The 21,013-nt window shown below is 36.1% G+C and overlaps 1 long non-coding RNA gene across 7 annotated transcripts in view; it reads left to right on the forward strand.

Moving 5' to 3' along the window:
* Positions 1-21,013, forward strand: part of LOC143678059 (uncharacterized) — a 108,156-nt gene that overhangs the window by 54,999 nt on the left and 32,144 nt on the right. For 5 of the 7 annotated variants that reach the window (XR_013173035.1, XR_013173029.1, XR_013173033.1 and 2 more), the window contains one exon: positions 4,478-4,611. This is a non-coding gene — a long non-coding RNA (uncharacterized LOC143678059). Of the gene's footprint in view, positions 1-4,477; positions 4,612-20,347; positions 20,443-21,013 lie in introns of all 7 variants that reach the window. The other 2 variants (XR_013173030.1, XR_013173031.1) reach the window with 2 other exon arrangements.

The raw sequence follows: 21,013 nt of genomic DNA on the forward strand, positions 1-21,013 counted from the left end.
AACATTGACTGAGATATGAAACAATATTGAGAGGTTAAGGACTTTTAATCTTAGTGCAAATAGATAGCAAAAGGCATTCTAACAAATCTTTGCAATTTCAACTTTAGTATCTCAAAATCCACTTCCTTTCATCAATCCCTTTTACTACATCACTATCACCATCATCCTAATTGGAGTCCTTTCCTCCAATATGTTTGTCCCCCAAATCCATGATCTACACTTCTGCCTGATGAAATTTCTAAAACATATATCTGGTCATGTCAGTTTCATTTTGAGTATGCTCCAATGATTTTCCATTTGTTCTGCAGGGTCAAGTTCAGATACAGTTATTTAAGTTGTGGAGCCCAGTACAAAATGAAAATACATGGCCCCTCTGTTTAAAAGGCAGGAAAAAACCCAAACACACCATGTCATTAAAGGTACTGAAATGTAAAGTTTTTTCCTTTCTTCCATGTTGTCTCTCACATTTCTACCCAAGATGTTTGCGAATTACAGTTGCTCCATGCCCTCACCAACGCTTGGTATCATTAGTCATTAGTTTTAGCCAATCTAATGGGTATGCAGTGGTATTTGTCATAGTTTAATTTGCATTTTCCTAATGACTAATTATATTGAGTTTAATTCTTTCCCAATACCTGTAATTACTTGCAGGATGTCTACCATCTCTCTCTGCTAGATTGTAAGCCCTTATACACCAAAGACTGTATACTTACTTTCTTCTTTTGTTTTTTTCATATTTGGCCCTCCAAGTTCCTTTTTCCTTTCTTTACAATTGTTTTAATGGAATATTTCAAAGGTAAATGAAAATAAAGAGTAATAACCCCCCATGTATTTATCACCTTTACATAAGTATAATGAAACCATGGCTCCTTGTGTTTCATTTAATACACTTGCTAAATCCTCTCCCCACCTCCAACTGATTTACTTTAAAGCAAATCAGAGACTAAATCTTTCTTGTTCATAGATGTATCTCTAGTATTTTTCACAATGCCCAAAACATAGAAGACATTCACTATTTACCAAATGCCTAAATAATGTTTATATTTAACTTATTTTATCTTACAGTCTTAACCTCAAGAGAGACAATGACTTTGAGTCAGCTAGTCAATTAAATTTAGCCTTTTCTGTAAATTTAAATAGGACCATCATAAACCTCTTTCAAAAACTGTGAAATTAGCATCTATTCTCTGACTGTTGTCAGAGGACTGGTAGAAGCTTAGAAATATTAACGTTTTCTTTAAGCTGATCAACATCACTTGATTTTTGTGCCAAATTTTCTTTATTGTGAGGCAGTATCTCTTGACAAATCAGCCAGGAAAATGACCTTCATTTTTGGTAGATTTCTAGACCTTAGGAGCTCTTTATTAAGGTCTATATTAGGTTGAATACTGAATAGTCTGTCAAACAATAATGGAGCTAGGACAGAATTGCTTGACTCTGGTTCATTGCTTCTGTAATACATAAGTCATCAATGCTTCTTTAATACATGCATTGTAAACCGGCTGTCAATTCATGGAATAAACAATCAGAACAGCCTGTAACAGGAAAACATTCATAAGCTGATAACTGGGTGAAAGGACGGCAGATATAAATAAAATTTCTAGAGCCCACTTCTTTCTAAGGCATAATTCACAATGTAAATATCCTCCAAGAAATCTGTTCTTCTACTGGTTAAGAGATAATAAATATAAGACTGCTCAAGAAGTCAGACAGGTAAATATATTTCCCTATTGCTCTCATATAGTCCTACAATTAATTAATCCTGAGACTAAAATGCTTCTGAATTTTCTAGGGAGTTTTGGGAAAAAGAAAAAAGACATACTTTCAAAACCATAGGTTCTGCGTGATGGCCACAGTTGTTTTCCCAGAGAACAGCAAGACGATGATTCAAAAAGCTTAATTAAAAAGTTGTGTTGCTTAGTGACTTCCAGTTTGTGTTTTTCCCTTCTGAGGTGACTCATTAGAGCTAAGGTGTGTGCATTAGTTGAAACAAATTTTTTTTTGACACAGTTGACATCTCATGCCATATACTATAGAATACATGACACAAAAACATCTTTTTAAAGCAGCAGTTTAATAATTTCTGTTAATCTGTATGTTGTGGTTAAATGCCAATAACTCCATGAAGGATACAGTTTTAAATGGTAATTATTTTAAAGTATATCTCTTTGTACACCACTGGTAAATTGGATTAGGTTTTCTGAACCTCCCAGGAGCATTAGCCAAAGCATTTCTAAAGCTTTTCCGGTATTATAAATCATCTTTATAGACTCTCAGATATTTTATAATAAAGGTTGGGATTTCCCTAATCTTTTTAATGTGAAATTCATGTTTCTTTTTCTCCACTAATCCTTAAACCATTTCTGTGATTCCACTCACACATCAAATTTATCTAGGCTATCAGCCAAAGCGAAGTACTCGTCTACTTTTCTCCTACAGCCACTCTCTATCCAAATTACCTACAGTAGATCAGAACCCTATTCTGGCTTTGATGCAAGAAATCAGTAACTCAGTAATTGTGGCACGTAGGTATGCTGCATGCTTTAAATTACTCACCTGTTTTGTTAGGAGAGATTTCCCTTTTCAGAAACATATGTTAAAGGCTGTGAGAAAAACAAGGCAGAACTTCTTTTTGGGTACTTAAAGTGAACTTAAACTGTAACAATGGGGCGCATTTTAAAAATTGCCTATCACTGCCAATCTGTAGTTTGATTTGTTGCAGTATGCCTACACGGTTATACAATAGCTTGATTAAAAAAAAAAAAAAAAACTCCTAGAGGTCATTTATTCTAATTTTGAGCTGTATTTGACTTTGTAGAAACTCTTCCCCAAGCCATCCCAGAGTAAAAAACAAAAACTAAGACAAAAAAAGCACTCTACAAGGAGCTCCAGCCAAATTATTTATGCTGTATTTAAAGGATAAAATATTAACATCTGAATCACTTTAAAAGTGATTTTTAATTAAAGAAAGCATAAAAATTGCTATTATTTAGGTTTGATTTAGCCTAAGTCAAACCGTTTGCCTAAGTCTTTTAGTAAAAGAATTTTTATTGACATTTAAGAATATATTAGACACCGTTCAAATGAATTAGAATTTTAAGGAAAGATTATTTGGTACAGATGTAACTCTGTATTGCATAGTAAGCAAATGCCCTATTAATTTCTGTGATGATTTCCTACTTTATTCTTTTGGTTACAAGTAGCAGAATATCTCATTTAAATGGCTGAACAAAACCATCAGAGGCATGGTGTTTTCAGGATTGATTCATCAGTTTAACAGTATCATCAAGGATTCAGGTCTTTCCATATTTCAGCTTTCTGTCTTCAGAGTTTTGCATTGGACTTTAGATTTGTTTTATTTTTGGTGCAAGAGAATAACAATAGTTTTAGATATCATACATGGAGATGACAGCATTTTCTCCCATTTATCTTTTTTTAATAGGAGAAAAAACTTTCCTAGATGTTCCTCAGCAGACTTCCATTTGGGTCTCATCTGCAAGGATTCGATCACATGCCCAATTTTTTAAACTGGTGTGTGACATTTTCAGACTCATTTAGTTGAGATCCAGTTGAGCCAGCAAGCAAGAGGTGGAAAGTGGGGAGACTATAAGGGTTGCATAGCCAACCATCAGTTTATATCATATCATCATATATTATTAATGTTGTAAAATAAAGTTTCTAAGAATGAAATGTAATTTTATTTAAAGTAAACTTTTGTTGTTTTTTGCAAGAAAATTGTATCAATAAATTACAGGTATTTTTACATGCAATTCATAGATTAATTCTAACTAAACCTCTTGGATTTCTCTCAAGGAAATTTTAGAAGTCCCTTTAATCACATACTTGGAAAAAGAAAAGAAATCTTACTGTGATGTTACAGTTTCAAGTAGTAAAAACAATAGGATTTGATGAATTGAGAAACCAAATCACACTCTTTCAATGGAATGTAGCAAAGACCAATTGACTAGTAAAATAATTAGGAAACAAGTCTCTGAACTTAGACAAATACTCAGTGGAAACCAATCAGATTAACAGACATCAATGCTATAATTATATTCCACAACAGATGTAGAACTGAAAACACCAGGGCACCTGCTTTGTTCAAATCAACGCTAGATTTTATAGACCCAGTTTGAGAGGCACAGGGCATCAGTTAATCATCTCTCTTCTTTTGGCTAGCTTTACTGGAGAGGAGTCTAGATTTCCCAGGGGTGGGACAATTCCATTCAGGAAAAAAGCGACAAGGGAAATGAATCAAACAATGCAAAACAAAAGAACGAAGCATTTTTTTAATTTATTTCTGAATGTCCTTATTCTGAAATATTCTGAAAGCATATTTCTCTATTCTTAATTGTCCAGTTTTATCTGAAAGGAATACAAGCCCTCTTCCCAAAACAAACAGGCTTGAATATGAAATATTACCCAGAAAATGATTACTCAGAACAGTGATTCTTACTTTATTGTTTCCCTCTTTTAGCAGAAAAGAAAACGATTTAGAAAGTTGGAAAGGGGACAGAAGATGGCTTGTTTAATAAGTCCCTGACCAAAGGAGCATATCCTAAGGCCTCCTATATTTTCCCCAAAAGTCAAAGGAGAGCTTCAAAGTTTCTAGTAAGTAGCAAAATGAATAAAATTTTGACTGTATTTAATTGGTGGTAAATAGAGAGAAATTACATCATGTTATTAAGGAGCTTTTCCATCCCCTGGAAGATAATGTGCTTTTCTGATGAAAACAAGCACAGTACATCAAAATTTGCTTTTTAAAATAAACACAAAAAAATCTCATCTTAGTAAAAATAGAGAAATGCTATTTTATTAGTCTATTAATTTTTTAAGTATACAGGCTTTTTATAGTCTTCATTATCTTAAAAGTCAAAATCTCCATTTTGACATTGGGTTTTTAAGAATAGATGAAAGGAGGTTTTAATGAATATTTACATGTAAATCTATCTGAATTTGCTTGGACAGGACATAGGCAGAGCCCTTTTAGGTGCTTTAAAGAATGTGTATGGAGTCCAACATGCAAAGCAGAATTAGCATTAAATTCACATTGCTGGAGCTGGGGGAACGCTACCAGGCTACTTCTAAGATCCAAAACAATCATTATTTTTCACAGTAACAAATGACTCTCCCTCCAAGACATGATACATTTCACTGTAGCCTAGTTGAGCAGCCATTAAGAACCCAGCATCTGATTATTCCTTCCGTCAGTCAGCAAGTCAGCAAATATTCATCAAATATCTAGTGATGAGTAGTGGAGACACTGCACTGAACAAACCAGAGGTTCTGTCCTCAACTTCCAGTCCTCTTCTCTTTTGTCTTTTACCTTTAAGGTCCAGTGGATAATTTTGAGACCTCTTTTTCTCCAGTGATGCTGATGGACCCAAAAAATGATGTAGATACCTTCAGGTTTTATCTTCTCTACAGAGAACCTTTCTTGATTTCCTACACCTCAATGTTGCCAAACAAGTGGGCTCATTGCCTGATACACACAAAGGCAATTCTGTAACACCAGAGTTTCAAACAGAGGAAGAACTTTATTATGAGGCAGCCAAGTAAGAAGACAGGATGCAAACCTTAGAGATTTTATTTGATGAAATAAAGATAGGTGGTATTAAGAGATATTGGCACACTGTGATTGGTTAGTAAACATTCAAATTAAGGATTGTAATTTGGCCTATCAGACCTCTGAACTAAGTGGGAGAGACACTAGCTGGTTGTAAAGAAGGAGGATAGAGAACAGCTGGTTATAGCTAGCTTTAAATTAGTTGACCAATATTGACAACCATAAAGATGGAAGGAAATAAGTAAGGGAACTATACTGCAGCATGACTATCAGCTAACATAAATAACAAGAGTAATACCAGTGGAAGGAAATGACAAGTAGGGGAAGTATATTGGGCAGTGGCCCTAGTATCAACAATAATAGCACCTTTTGTATGGTTGGTTACACTTGGCCCCCTTAAATTAGGTCTGTTATAGACCCCAACATCATGTTAAATCATATTGGCTTGAAGAAAAGAAAGACTTTGAGGATGGGTGTGGCAATAAGAATTGCTACTAAATCAGATGTTGAGGGTGAGGGTATTCAAAGCATTGGGTAAATTTTAATTTTTAATATATCTTCTCGGTCACTCTGCTGTTCTCCAATTTGCCAGTTTATTTTTACTAATAATGACAGAAATAGGCATAAAAACAACTGGATTTGCATGTTTACCATTTATCTACAATTGATAGAGTTGTAAAAGTGCTCCTGTACCATGATAATTGTAAAAATATTTGGTAACATAGGTCATTACTACAGCAATGCAGATATTTATAAGAACTTTCTACTTGATATTTTGAGAACATTCACAGTTTTGACAACTGATCAATTGGTATCTAAGTTAGTGTTTAATATTTAGAATTTAAGAACTTTGCTATTTGAATATGTATTTTTTTCTTTGTTGCCTTATTTTTAAATTGGTTTATGAAACAAACACAGGCTTTACAATGATTATATGGGTACTTAATTTAAATATGCCTATGGTTATGCTAACTAAGATATCCATTGTTGGTGGTTCTAAGTGTATTGTTTGTTTTCTTAAATAAAAAAAAAACTAAAAAAAAGAGCTCACATGAAGTCAGAATCAGATTATCTCTATGAAAAATGTGCTATAGGCAGTGTATAGTTTTCCACTGAAAGACATATATTTTTCTACACAAAAGTGAAAACAAATAATGTGATTCTTGTCCTCCCAGGGCATAAACCTAGTGTGAGTGACAGGTACAGAAGTCATTAGATGAGACTTAAATGCTACAAAGAGATAGACAGAGTGTCATTGGATTATATGTAGCTGTCTTCATGTACTTGAAGAGCTATCATAAAAAACAGATTGATTTTTTTTGAGGGTTGCAGGAATGAAAACCAACAGGAGATAATTATATCAAGTGGATATGAGTACAATACAAGAAATTACTTTCTACCAATTAGAAAATTTTAAAAATGTAATGGGCTGTTAATTCTCCATTGCTGAAGGAGTATACACAGATAGTGGAATAACCAGCTATTTCTGTTGATAATCTTTCATTTCTTAGAATCTATCTTCCTACCTCAAAGCCCTTTGATATAAGGCATAGGTATGGAGGATTGTTTCTCTGTTCTATGAAAAATGACAATCGAATTGTAAACTTGTTCATTTATTCAACACATAGTTATTGGGTGGTTGCAATATGCTAGGGATTGTTCTTGGTACTGGAGACACCAGGACCAACAATGTGGGGTAGGTCTCTGCTAACTTGGAATTTCAATTCTAGAGCATTGGTGGAGTGTTAGATAATAAATAAAGAAGTGTTCAAATAATGCAATTTGAGAGAATAATTGTTATAAAAAAATAAAACTGGGTAAAATGGGATAGAGTCACCAGGATTAGGGGCTGGGAGACTTCTCCAGATCCAATGCCAGAGAATACCTTTCAATGTAACTGACAGACTGGGTTAGAAGGAACTTGGGGATGGAGGCAACTGTGATAAACTGGGGACATGCTTATCTCATCTCAAACAGTGACCTTGAACCTCTGCATAATGTTTCCACTTGGCCAAGGAGAAGGGAGGGAGAATGTTGGCAGATCTAGTTTTGTATGACAAATCAGAAATACAGATTTCAATATGAAAATTCTTTTTAAATGTTTGAAACTAATTAAAATTTAAAACATTTTTGTCAGCCAACACTATACCATATGTGGAAAGGGTGGATCCAGCCAGAGAGCCACCAGAGTTTTGACACTGTATGTTGTATCTTTCTTTCTAGTCTAGATTATCTAGGGCTAATCTAATAATCTGACCTAAAGTGGTAGATGATGGCTTAATGTATATACCTTTCAAAAATAATATTTATAATAACTGGAATTTTCCATTAAATTATGAGCATTCTCTGAAATGGAAGAGAATGCTGAACAGGAGTGATCTGGCACATTCTCTCTCAAATCCAACTATATGCCATTAACTATTTTCCCCATTGTAATGCTTTCCCTACTTTGGGGGATGAAAAAACAGTGAGAACTAAACTGATGGTAATTAGTCTGATGACTCAGATTATTTAGAGATTTCACTAAGGGCCATTGTAGGTATATTTCCAATCCTATTAATTTCCCAGCCATCAACTCTCCTCTGGCTTTAATTAAAATAAATGGAATGAAAGAATATGAAAATTGGACACACAAATTCTTTGATTTAATAAGGGAATGGTATACAGATGATTGTCAATAATGGTTTATAAAGTTACGTTAAAGCATTCTTTCTTTTAATAGCAAGAAGAAAATTATATGTAGCCATAGCATTTTTAGTTATGCTCTTTTTAGGTTTACTTGGAATGATTTTTCATCCTTTCTTTCTAACACCTTCAGAGCTCAACATAAATATCAGAACTTGAGTATGGTTCCTGCAAAATAATGCCACAAAGTGTTAATATCTTACCTTTTGTAAGTAGGGCTTCTAGTCTTCCCACCTTGAAATGTAGGTAAAGGATTATAAACAATTCTCTATTATTTTTTATGAAAAAACTAGCAATCTCCCATGTGCAGCTTTTCTGCCACTATGCTATTTTTATAATCAGATGATAATTTACAAGACATTTGACAAAGTTTTTTTCTTTTAGTTCTGAAACATTGCAGATCTGCAAAAATCAGTGAAATTAATTAGATTTAAAAACGTATTAAATAATGGATGGTTTTTTTTAAAAAAAAAGTGTTAACCTAAAGGAATAGAGTAATATCTATCCAGTTTAAACTCTTTTGGAAAAAAGCAAAGTATTTACCTTAGAAATATATTTAAAAATTAAAATAATAACATTCATGTTTTATAGTTTGGGATGGGAGGGAGGGGGAAAGGGGGAGGGAGGGAAAAAGAACAAAAGGGAGGGAGGAATAAAGAAAAGTGCTGCATTTTTGAAGAAGTCTGCCTTGACTGGAGAACTTATGAAGGGACAGGTGGCACTGGGAAAGGGACAATGGGATCTTCTGTAATGTGGGCACCAGTGGTGACAGTGATGATGGGAATAAATATATAAATCCCCCCTAGTTGATAGAAATCTAGCTCTGAATTAAAAACCAGAACTATTTACTATGAGATTTAAACACAGTCATGAAAATCACATCCAACTCTTTGACCCTAATTTCCTTTACAGTCTTTGTTCTACTTAATTATTTTCCACTTCCTGCATTTGCCTGGTCATTTTTGTGGTTAGGAGAGGAGCATGCTGTTTCAGTTAGCATATTTTATACCTCCAGCACAACCACTTCGAAATTACCTGCTGTAAATTTCTTTTTTTTCTTTTAAAAATCTTAGTGAATATTATGTTCTTTGAAGAAGTTAAAACACATGATATTGATCCAGGAAGAAAAGTATCCTCTGCAGAAAATTTCCTTTACAAGAAACTGAAGGAAATTGTTTGTTCTTAAAGCATGCCATTTGACCTCTCTGTTATATTGTCTATTTGGAGATATAATAGGCTACAAGCTGTTATTTCTGCAAAATAGGCTTGTTTTGAAGTTCGATCGTAGTTCAAAGTGGGATTCTGTACAGACCTTTTAGAGGTGCTGGAACCTGGAGGGTGAGCAGTGGGTGTGCACCTGGATCGTGACCAGTGTTGCCAGGAGGGTTGAGGTCTTGGCTTTGGAAGCAGATATTTCAGAGCCTATTCTTTTTCCAGTGTGGCTGTTGAGGATATAGTTTGATTTTTGCTAAGTCACTTAACAAAATATGTGAATCCTTACTTAGCTCCCACACTTCCTGTGTACCCTTCCTTTAAGCTCTCAGAAACCCATCCTCAAATCCCCATATTCAAACTATGAGGTGTGCCATAACCAAACAACTACTTACCATTCCATTTCCAGGGTACAGTCTTCATCATTAAGTAAAATTTTCTCCACACCCCAACTGATGTGGTCCATCTAATTTTTAAAACATTGCCTAGAAGGGAAGTCTACTGCCTCCTTTTGTAGCGCAAAAACCAGGAACGAGGCCGCAGGCCTCCAGGAACGTTCTGCGAAGTTAGAACAGGCTGAGACTAAGGATCGTAGTTTCGGGAAGCAGGTTTTGTTTGCTATGGCCATAGGACTCAGCCGAGTAGCCTCTGAAAGTCTGAGCCCAGAACAAAAGGCAACCCTAGCTTTTAAAGACTCTTTGACGTGTTAAAGACAAGGTAAACAATTGGCTGATTTAAGTTGAGAATGGCCCAGAGCTGAACCTGTTGAGGGGCCCCCCACCCCAGGAATGTCTTCTCTTGCCTACATGCATCTTCACCAGTTCCTGAAGGCTAGGGGAGGGGGTTTCTAGCCCAGGAAATGTGCCTTATCTCACTTGCCTGCAGGGAGAGGGGGTTTGGGGATTTTCCACAGAGAGCACAGCTAAACCAGAAAGAGGGGAAGGCCTGCTTGCTACACTTTATTCACACATCCTAGTGTTAATAACCTTTCTCTGGCCTGAAATTCTAACTTTTCAACCTCAAGCCTCTGTTCAGCCCCTATAAAAGGAAATGATCAGCAGCAGACAAGATGGCAGCCTCCAGGCTGGGCTCGCAGCTGCAGCCATGTGGGGGACGCTTCCTTCATCCACTGCAGGCCAAGCTCCAGGTTATGGTGTAAAGTGGAAAATGGTGCTGTGATATTTTTGGCCCTGGCCTTACCTGGCTGGCAGTCCTGGTCCTTGAGTGGCCGAGACAAAGAACTGAAACCCCAGTCAAGGTTGGGAGAGCAAGATGATTTGTTAAAAGCAATGAGTAAAGAGAGGAAGAAATGCATCCTAAGGAAGGATGGGCTCCGTTGGTGAAGAACCAGACTGGCCCCATTACAGTTTAGTTTAGGGTTTTATGGGGCCACTTGATGGTAGTATTGAGCACACATTATTAGGGGGCTTTCTTGGGGTTTTTCCTTTGTGGCTTTGTTTCTTGCTTTAACAGGGTGCTCTGACTGCTCAGTTTAACCATTTAACCATCCGTTAAAGGTGGAATGTTCTGACTGCAGTTTGCTTAAGTTAACCATTTGTTCAAGTTGGTTTAACACCTGGAGTGGCCTTGGGGTGGTTCCTTTTTCCCAAGAGTGGGCTCCTGACTTCCTAACTACCTAACAATGTGAAGAGACTAAAAATGGCCTATGAATATGCAGATGAGAGGCTAAGGATTAATTCACCCAGGAAGAATACTATTTTGCCCAAAGACCTTCAGGAAGTGGCTGATGGAGAACTTGCTGCTCTTCCCCAGCATTGGCTGTCCTGTCAGAATCAGAGATTGCTGAGTCATGGCATCCCGCCCTTGGGGTGTAAAGGCTTAGTCATACCATTTTTGGGGTCTGTCTAGCACTGTGGTAAATCAACTCCAGGACCTACTGAGCTTGCAGGGAAGCCAGTTCTAGGCAAAAACCTAGTTTTTGTAGGCGCCCAGTAAAGGAGCCTACTCTACCTGATGCTGTCGATATTTAAATTATTTAAAATTTAAATGAAGAAATATAGATGTTTTATTCTGTCAGCGAAATCTGACTGTCAATCAATCACCTTTTCTCTTGGATTTAACTGATTAAACATACTGTTCCCATACATTATGCAGAGTAGCATAATAAAAAATATTTTCTTGCAGGGGGAAAAAAAAGGAAAGGATCAATGATGTAATGAGCACAATCATCAGCATTGGGAAATAACACTCAAAATTAGGGTGCATCTGATAAGCAAAATTTCATATCATTAATATTTTGTATGATATTTCATTGTCCTCTAAACAGTGTGATCATATAATTTAAAATATTTTATATAATTTAATATTTTGTATGATTTTATGTAGTCCTCTAAATAAATATATAATTTATTGTACAGTCTTGAGAGTGTAAAGGAGCATTATTAATAAGTAAGTCCAATCTACACATGTCAACCAGAATTCTTCTGGGCAAATCAGGATGCATATTTTCTCTTCCACAAAAGCACCTTCTCAGGGTGAGCCACGGTGGCTCAGCAGGCACAATTCTTGCCTGCCATGCCAGAGACCCAGGTTCAATTCTTGCTGCCTGCCCATACAAAAAAAAAAAAAAAAGCACCTTTTCAAACCGAGTCAAGTTTCCTCAGCAAGCAGACAACTTTCTCTTACACATCCAGGATAATTAGAGTCCATACATGCAAGTAAATGAAACAATTTCTCTTTCTTGTAATTATGAAAACCCAGTCTCCTCACATTTTTCAACATTCATAACTTCTCCAGTTGACTGACACATGCCACATCATTCCTCCACCAAAACTGGGATGAGGTAGCAGGAACTTCCTGTCCTACTCTCAGCCACTCTTTCCACTATCTAAAATTGTATTACTTAGTCATTTGTTTTCTGTCTATCCCCTGCCAAATCACCATGCAAACTCCAAAGATGCAGATACTTTGCATTGTTTATTGCTGTATCCCCAGAGTCCAAAACATAGTATACACTAAAAAAAAAAAAAAAAAAAAAAATTGTTAAGTGACCAAATAAATGAAGGTTCATATGCAATAAGCATTATTTGGTTAAAAGCTAAAAAGAAGATATATAGAAGGAACCCTTCGCAGGGAAGTTATGTGGGGGCACAATTTGGAAATGTCTCTTAGACTGGAGCAGGTACAGGACCAAATGAATCCAGCCAGGGCTAAATCCTTGTGTCTATAATGTATGAATGGTGGAGGCTGTGTCCACCTAAAGGTGGGGGGACAACTGGGGGCCAGCTCCAGTCAGTGGCGCCATGCAAAAATGGGGCCCCTAATGCCATTTTTTCAAGAGTTAGAAATTTGAATTTCCAGTCAAGTATCTAGATTGTAATGTATTTGCACTCATTGTTTCTTTCATGTCACATTGTGTAGATTAAGTAAAATACATTTTGGGGCAGAATCTACTTTTTGGATGGCCATTTGTGACCTCTGGTCAAATTCTAATTTTATCAACTGAAAATTCGTTTGGCCAAATTAGTTCTTCTTCTCAGATAGAAATAATGCTTGGAGGATTAATCTTCTTCCTCATTCTTGATTTAAGAACAATGGCTTTCATTACATCAGTAAATACTTCTGCAGCTAATAGCTTCAGGAACTGTGAAATTTGGTAGTGGAGGAAGAGGGGCTTACTAGCATATTTGACTTTCAGAGTGGATCAGTTTTTAATATCTCCCTCCTCTATATGACAAAATTATTTTCAATAATTATTAAACAACAACAACAAAAAATAGTAGCCAGAAAAGAAATTTAATTTTAAAATTTAAATTTAATTTCATATATAATCATGCCAGTAAAAATAAAAAATTTGATAAATTTATAAGATAAGCATTATGTTCAACAAGGGGAAAATGTAATGGAATGATACTTTTTAATTGCCATAATGCATTTTTTTAAAAAGGGGAAATTACTGCATATTGGTCTATTGTTAAAATGGATAATAGTATTACAGTTTCTTTGTTTAAGCCTTACTTTCTTCATATTTGTCAATGGCATCATCAAAATTGATTTTTGCATATCTAAATTCATTAGCAAATATAGCCAGATTGTCTAAAATATCTCACTCATAATCAATTAAAATACACTTTGTTAATTTTAATTTCAAAGGTTCTCTCAAAAGAAGCAACACCAATACAAATAGGAAAAGTCTTAAACAGAAGGATAAGTTTGGCAGAGATTCTAAAAATCTCATTTCACAATCACTTCCAGATGTCCCTGTACTCTCTATGTTTTTTCTTTGGGATTGATTTTAGCAGCTTTCAAAGGTCTCTGCAGTCAAAATTTTAAAAATAAATGAAAATACTTAGTGGCTACATAGAATGACAACATTGAAGTAACTCAACATCTGATTCTTCATTTTTACAATCACCCTGCTATCATTGTTTATTTAAAGTCTATTGTTTAAATGCAAAAATACATTGCTCCAGAGGCAGTGGCAGAAACTGCACTCAATCAAGCTGGAAGGATTCCTAAAGTCTTGAATTTATAACAGAACTCATGGAGCAGAGTCCAGAGAGTGTTGTGGGCCACCTGCATAAGCAGATGCTCTCCAGATTATCCTCCATGTAGAATATAATGTTTATCAAAGGAGAAATAATTAAAAGTGCTAAGTTGAAGCTTACATATATATTACTAAAACTCAGTAGGGATCACGTCAATTTACTTAAAATTTAAATCAACTCAAGATTTTTTCAGATAGGGGTATTTTACCACTGATGAATTGCTGGTTCATGTGAGAATAAAGTCAACCATTTATTAGTTGACATTATAAAAAATAAAATATTATAATAATTATTATATTTATATAAAAAATAAAATAATATAATAATTATTATATTTATATAAAAAATAAAATAATTGTTTTATAATTTTCCAATTCTCTACAGACAAGATACCCTATATGTGTCTGTAGCCCATGGTGGATGACATGTACTGCTTCACAACTGATATGCAATGGGAAAGGAATGATAAATAGAGGGAGGAAAATAAACAGATAGGAAGAGCGTACATATCCTCATGTGATCCTTCCTCTACCCTCCCTCTCACTGAAATTATTGTAGATATTTGCAGAGTGTATGATGTTTACCTGATGGATCTGATTTTCTATATATGCTAAGTCATTGCTTTTCTTTAAGGGAGAGAGATACACCGAGGATGCCTTAAGTAACCCTCATCTCACTGGAGTCATTTTAATGCTCTTTATGGAATTCTGGGTCATTACGTCTACTACTGGACCCAGAGTTTCAGTGTCTGTGACTTTTATTTCAGTTCTATTTCTGGTCTATGGGCTGTTTATCTTGCTTTTTTCTTTTTTTTTTTTTAATCTAATTATGATTTTGTTAGACCTTTTACATTTTATTTGCCAGTTTTCTATAAAAATGGGTCCAGCAGAACTTGGACTTAGAGCCAGCTTTTCTGTTTTCTGAAGGTAATGGAGAAGCCATAAAATATTGCCAACATGGCTGCCGTGGCTGATGCAAGGCAACACAAAATGGCCTAGCCCGCGACTGGCTTTCTTCCCGGAACTGGCGGTGGTTCGCACCAAAAGCGCTAACCTTAAATCTGCCCCCCCACCCTAGCAACAACGGTGACCAATCCCAGCCCAACACGTGCCCCTGCATGCTCCCAGCCTATATAAGCCTGTGCACTTCCTCAATAAAGCAGACGCCTTCCACTCTCCCCCGAGGGTTGTCTCCTGAGCATGTGCTGTGTGCTGTGTGTCTGTGTGACTGACTCAGTATGACTGCTTACCCCCAGACATCAGCTACCCAACATGAAGGCATACACATGTGCTTGCACATTTGTAAATGTATCTAAAACTCTAAAAGGTATGATGTGAAACACATCAAATTCATTTTGCTTGTTATTTTGAGAAGATCTTTAGCGAAGGAGTCCAAATGGGGAGTGATTGACAAAGAAGAAGATTTTTAGCTCTACTAAATCTTAATTCATCTATTTATGTGATATTCTTTTAATGGAGTTCTAAACATACTAAGAACATATTTTATATTATTGCCCTTCTTGCTTTCATTAAGAGAGTTTAAATTGAAAATATTGGGAAATCTTTCACGACATACAACTCACTGAAATATTGTAATGAGCATTTACTTTTCCATTGCTAAAATCTATGTAAATATATTTCTGTGGCATGTCAACAGAATAGTAACAAATTGAACTGCAAGACAACAAAGGTGTTTATTTGAGGTTTTAGACTTGCAATTCACAGAGCACAGATTCAGGTACTAACCCAAATGGTATTGGTCTTGAGTCTTCCAGGCAAGGGTTTTTAAAAGAAAAAGAACATTACCTAAGTTATTTATGATTGGTGGCTATTCGAGGTGCTCCAAATGTCCTTCAGGTGAGATGGTCTACTGATTTCTTTATCTTGTGGTTTGTTGATTGTGCCCAGGCGTCCTTGGGTTTTGAGACCATTGTAGCTTGTGACCATGCATGCTTTGGCGGGTTGTGATATCTTGCTGAGATTTGCATAAGGGTCACCTTCAGAATGACCTCCCTACTACCTTTTAAATTTCTCAGCCCTTGTAACTATTTTATTTCTTTTTACAGTCACCATTTTTCTTAAAGTAATCAATTTACTCAGAAAACTCATTTCTCTGTGGTAATTCTTACTTACAAATGCATAACATAATGCCTTAATGCCTTAATTGGATTGTTAGGTAGGATTTAAGTGATTTACATATGATGCTGAGACAAAGGCTCCCTTTAAGAATGGCTCAACATAACTCATATTCTATGCTATATTTTAAGATAGCAAGAAAGAATAAAGCAATAGCTACAAAAAGCAGAAGGAACAAATACTTGGAAGCTGTTTCAGTACCTGTAAGTGCACTAGACCACCTGGTTAAAAAGCAAAAGATTGTTCATAATCATAGTTTCATATAGCGTTGCAGTTGGAAAGAGCATCTTTCTGAAATAATCCCAAACAGGCTCAGCTGTTTTAACCTCTTGTAATTGGCAGTTGGGTGTATATCCATTTTTTTTTTTAGGTTGCATTTGTTTTGGAATTTAAGTTTAAAAGAAAAATGGTTAGGGCATGGCTTGATTTTTCTATCACTTAAACTGTTATTTAATCTTTTAAAAGGCTTTTTATTCTAATCAAATTTTAATGGCATAATTATAGTACAAGTTTCAAGGAGCATTAGTATGTGGGGTCTATGGTGAGGTAATACAATTCATAATTCTATCTATGGAACTCAATACTAATAGAAATTCAATAATGCTCTGAAGAACTGCATATTGTTTTTGAGTTTATATTTTCAGCAAGCTTTTTAAAAGTTCAATGGGCACTCTAGGCAGAAAAACCAAAGAGGCCACTCCATATGGCAAAATAGTAACAGTTTCTTAGGGAACTTTCAGACTGGAAAGCATGTCCTGGACGGTACAGGACCTTCAGAGTACCGCTGCACTCTACACCACCCAGAGGGCTAAGGGGCTTATATAAGGTAAGAACAAGGAAGGCACAGACCCAAATCAGGATTTGCAAGATCATAAACATGTTTCTTTGATGTTACTGATATGTAGCAGGAGTGGTTGTAAATACAGACAGCTATCTTGTTTAGGAGTGTATATCCATGTGCTTTATGATATGTCTGCAGAGGAGGTGGGGTTGCTTATCTAGGAATTTATGGCTTCTCTGGTTTGTGGCCCCACAATTAGTTATCCACAGGCAAGAGAACCACGGATCTCAACCTTGACTGCACATTAGAAACTGGGAAACTCTTAAGACTCCCAGTGGCCACATAATACCCTGGCCAACTATATGGGATTTTCCAGGGGAGGATTGAACTCTGGAATCGGTATAATTTTCCCCAATAATTTTAACTTGCAGCACAAATTGAGAATTGCTGAGATGGAAGACATTGTATAGAGAAGTTATGCCTAAAATCATTTTCTTCTCCTTATAAAATGTTATATTGAGAAGCTCAGCTCTATGATTTATTGAGAGGAAAGTTGAAATAGGACTTTTAGGAATTACTACATTATTCTTTCATTTATCCATCCATCTAGCCACTCATTTATTCAACAAGCTTTTATTAAGTTCTAATATGTACTAAATTGGGCTGAATTTATAATCTTAAATTACAGAAATGGTCTTTTTGAAGACAAGACTTTACGTTGATCCTTTCTTGTGATAACCTGAAGAGAGAAGGCAAAGGTATAGATATTTTTGTATCAATTGGGATTGAGAACAAGATGGAACTACCTATGCCAACTAGAGATCTTCTTTTGGGACTCCTCTGTTTGAGATTTACGGCAAATCTTGGCTTAATAAAATGCAACTCAGGGGATTCTTGGAATCAACGAAATGTAGAAAGTTCATCATGAGATTTCATGTTTTTTTTCAGAAGACACAGTATGAGCTACAGTGTCTTTGTACCTACATTCATATTGATTCTGAATGTAGAAACCAAGCCACAGCACTGACATGATAATAAGAGCTATCATTTATACCTCACTCACCATAGGGGCTTTTCTAAGCACTTTTACATCCACGCAATCCTCATAAAAATCTTGTGAGGTAGATATTAGCATTATTTTCATTTTAAAACATAAGGAAGCTGAGTTGCAGAGATGGTAAGTAGTATGTCCAAGGTCACCCAGTTAGGACAACTGGGAGAGACCCTCAAAAGTAGGAGATGAACTTTAAAACTGGGAGTTGAGCCAAGGCAGCCACTCTAAAGACCAGCCTCTAGACTTGCTCCTCAAAGTGTGGTCTGAGAACCAGCAGCAGTGACATCAAGGTGAGCTTGTAAGAAATGCAGAATCTTGGTTCCCCACCCCAGACCTATTCATCACATTCACATTTTGATGAGATTCATGGGTGATTCGTATTTATAGCATAAATTTGGAAAGCAATTCTCTTCATCTGTTTTATATTGACTCTGAGATATGATGTGATCTATTTTATGAGCTGCTTATAAAAGTGTGTTGGCCATATTGAGGAGCTCAATCAACAATATAGAAATAAGTACATTCGATTTTTGTCTAAGACAACAGTTCTTCAACTTCCCTGAAGGTAAGAATCACCTGGATGCTTTTTAATAGTACAAATGATGCCCCAATCACTGAAGCATTGGCTCAAACTCTCCAGGGGAAGGGTCTGGGAAGCTTGTATTTTCGTGTTATTTTTAAACAAAGGGCCTGAAGTGATCTTATTTAAGTTTAAAATCAGTACTAACGAAGAAAAAATCACTACACGTGAAAAACTATCTTGGTTAAAAGTAACATATTATTATATTTAAAGACATGGGTCCATCAAAAGAGGGTTGGTTGGCCATAGAAGTATCCAAAAAGAGCTTCTGAGAGACAAAAGGGCAGAGCTTGGCTCCCAATCAGTTCCAATAAGGGAAGAAAATTTCAGAATCAAGGATGCATCTTTTGAAGGTATATCCTACTATGGAGATGGATGGTTCAGGCTCCAGGAGCCTGATGACATTAAACTTGGAATCATCTAATTAACTCAATTTGTCCAAATCTCTGCTCAGCAACAACCTTCTGATTATGGCTTGACATCTAATGTAGCATGCTTGTGGAGAGAGAAAATATGTTGGCTTGTGGGGAAAGAAAATTGCTGGAGGATGGGGGTGTTCAGTTAAAGTTCTCAATGTAAATCAAAAATCTGCCATACAGATTTGTCTATTAGTTTTCTAGACTTTAGTGGGTGTCCACCTATGAGGGGTATACCCTCTCTGTGCAGTTGAGTCATGATTCTGAGCCTGAAAAACTGAGGTCTAATAAAAGGTAATGCCTGCCAATCTGTGTGGGAGAGCTCTGCCTAGACAGACTTTTTTTTTGAAGCTTTTTGTCATTTGCCTTTCTGTTTAAACAATAACTTTGCCCTGTAGCCCAAGACATTTATCTTGGAAAAGTACCAGAAAAAATATAGAAAGAAACACCAAGGTAATATATTCAGTTCATGACAAATAAAATAGGAATATGTAGCAGGACAGCAACCCTAAATGCTATGTTATTATTTAAAGAATGGATTTGTTAAATTTATTTAAGACATTTCTCTCTCTATCCCTGTTAGTACATTATCAATCTAGTCTGGAAGACTAAGAAATAAGTTCAAGATCATAAGTTCCCTTGTAGTGTAAAGAGAATACTTTTTGCCTTAAAGTTTGCTGTTCATTGTAGAAGGAGTGTTACTGGACAGATGCAGTGGATTCTTTTGCCCAATGCGTTCAATAACTAATCCCTGAGACACCAGAGTTTCATAGAAAGAAAGAGTTTATTACTAGGTGCATAGTAGAAGATCAGAGATTAAAATCTGTCTCCTCAAACTGCAGTAATTTGGACAGTTTTATTACAGAAAAAGATGGGCAGGGTTTAGGATAATGAGCACAGTGGCCCCAGATGATGTAATTAGAAGTGAACTGATTATTGAGCATGTGGAGATTGATTACATGCTTAGTCACAGAACGTCTGTAAGAAAATGGCAGAATGAGGTATAAGTGACTTGTAGGTTAATGTCTAAGCTATTAAGCATATCAGGCAGACCATTTTGGTTAGATCCAGTCTCAGTCATCAAGATAACTTTGGACTTGGGTTGGGTTAGTTCTGGGCTGACCCAAGACCCTTCATCAATAAACATTAGGGGCTGTCTTTAGTGATTACAAGACTCTAAAGTTGAAAAACTGGATAACTGTATAAATGAAGATTAGTCACAAGGTTTTCAGAATCACAGGGGCGGAAGATAAAGGCTATGCTCTCATTATCAGAGATCAAGGCAGCTGGATTACAATTTAGGGATTTCAAGTATTTCCCTCTGTCTATTGCAATATACCAGAAAGCAAAAAGATATATCTATATAATTATTCGGTAATCAAAATTATTTCTTAAATCCTGATTTCTCAGTTAACAGGAGGATCAAATCTAGAGAGAGTTTACCCATTTTAAGTCCTGAGGAATAAAACACAGGAGACATGAGAGAAGGAAAGACAGAAGTGAATGTAAGGACTAATTCCTTAATCTTTTGGCATTGGCATAAACGTACATGTATATGTGTGTGTTCGGTATTCATTAAATGAGGTCAATATGGAAGACAGGCTGCTGTACTTCACTCTGGGATGCAGACACATTGAAGTAACCCAGGCTGCACAGTGTGGTATAGTAAAGCAGAAACTGGGTTTCAGCTCTTCATAGCCACCTTCAACCTGTTGCATGCTCAGTGACTTGAGACCAGTATTCCTGTCCTGGTAACCACTCTGGCAAGGACTCAGTGACCTCTGAGCTAAGGGAGAACAGTGGTGCTCATGGAAGAAATTAAAGATGTAACAGACATCAAAGGGCAAGGATGAGTAAGCTAGAAAGCACTCCTAGATTCTGATCATGCCAAGAAAAAGACCTGATCACGAATTATGCCAACTCCAGACTTCAACCCTTACTACTAAAAGGAAAAACAGTACCCAGGAAACAGGGAACATTGCCCATCCCAGAGACAAGCAAGGCAGACAGCACTGCCCCTAAGAAAACTGACCCTTTCCTGGCTTTGCTGTGATGTGTAAGATCCCTCTTCCAATA

Source organism: Tamandua tetradactyla, chromosome 3 (genome assembly GCF_023851605.1).
Source record: "Tamandua tetradactyla isolate mTamTet1 chromosome 3, mTamTet1.pri, whole genome shotgun sequence".
Classification (NCBI taxonomy): Eukaryota; Metazoa; Chordata; class Mammalia; order Pilosa; family Myrmecophagidae; genus Tamandua; species Tamandua tetradactyla.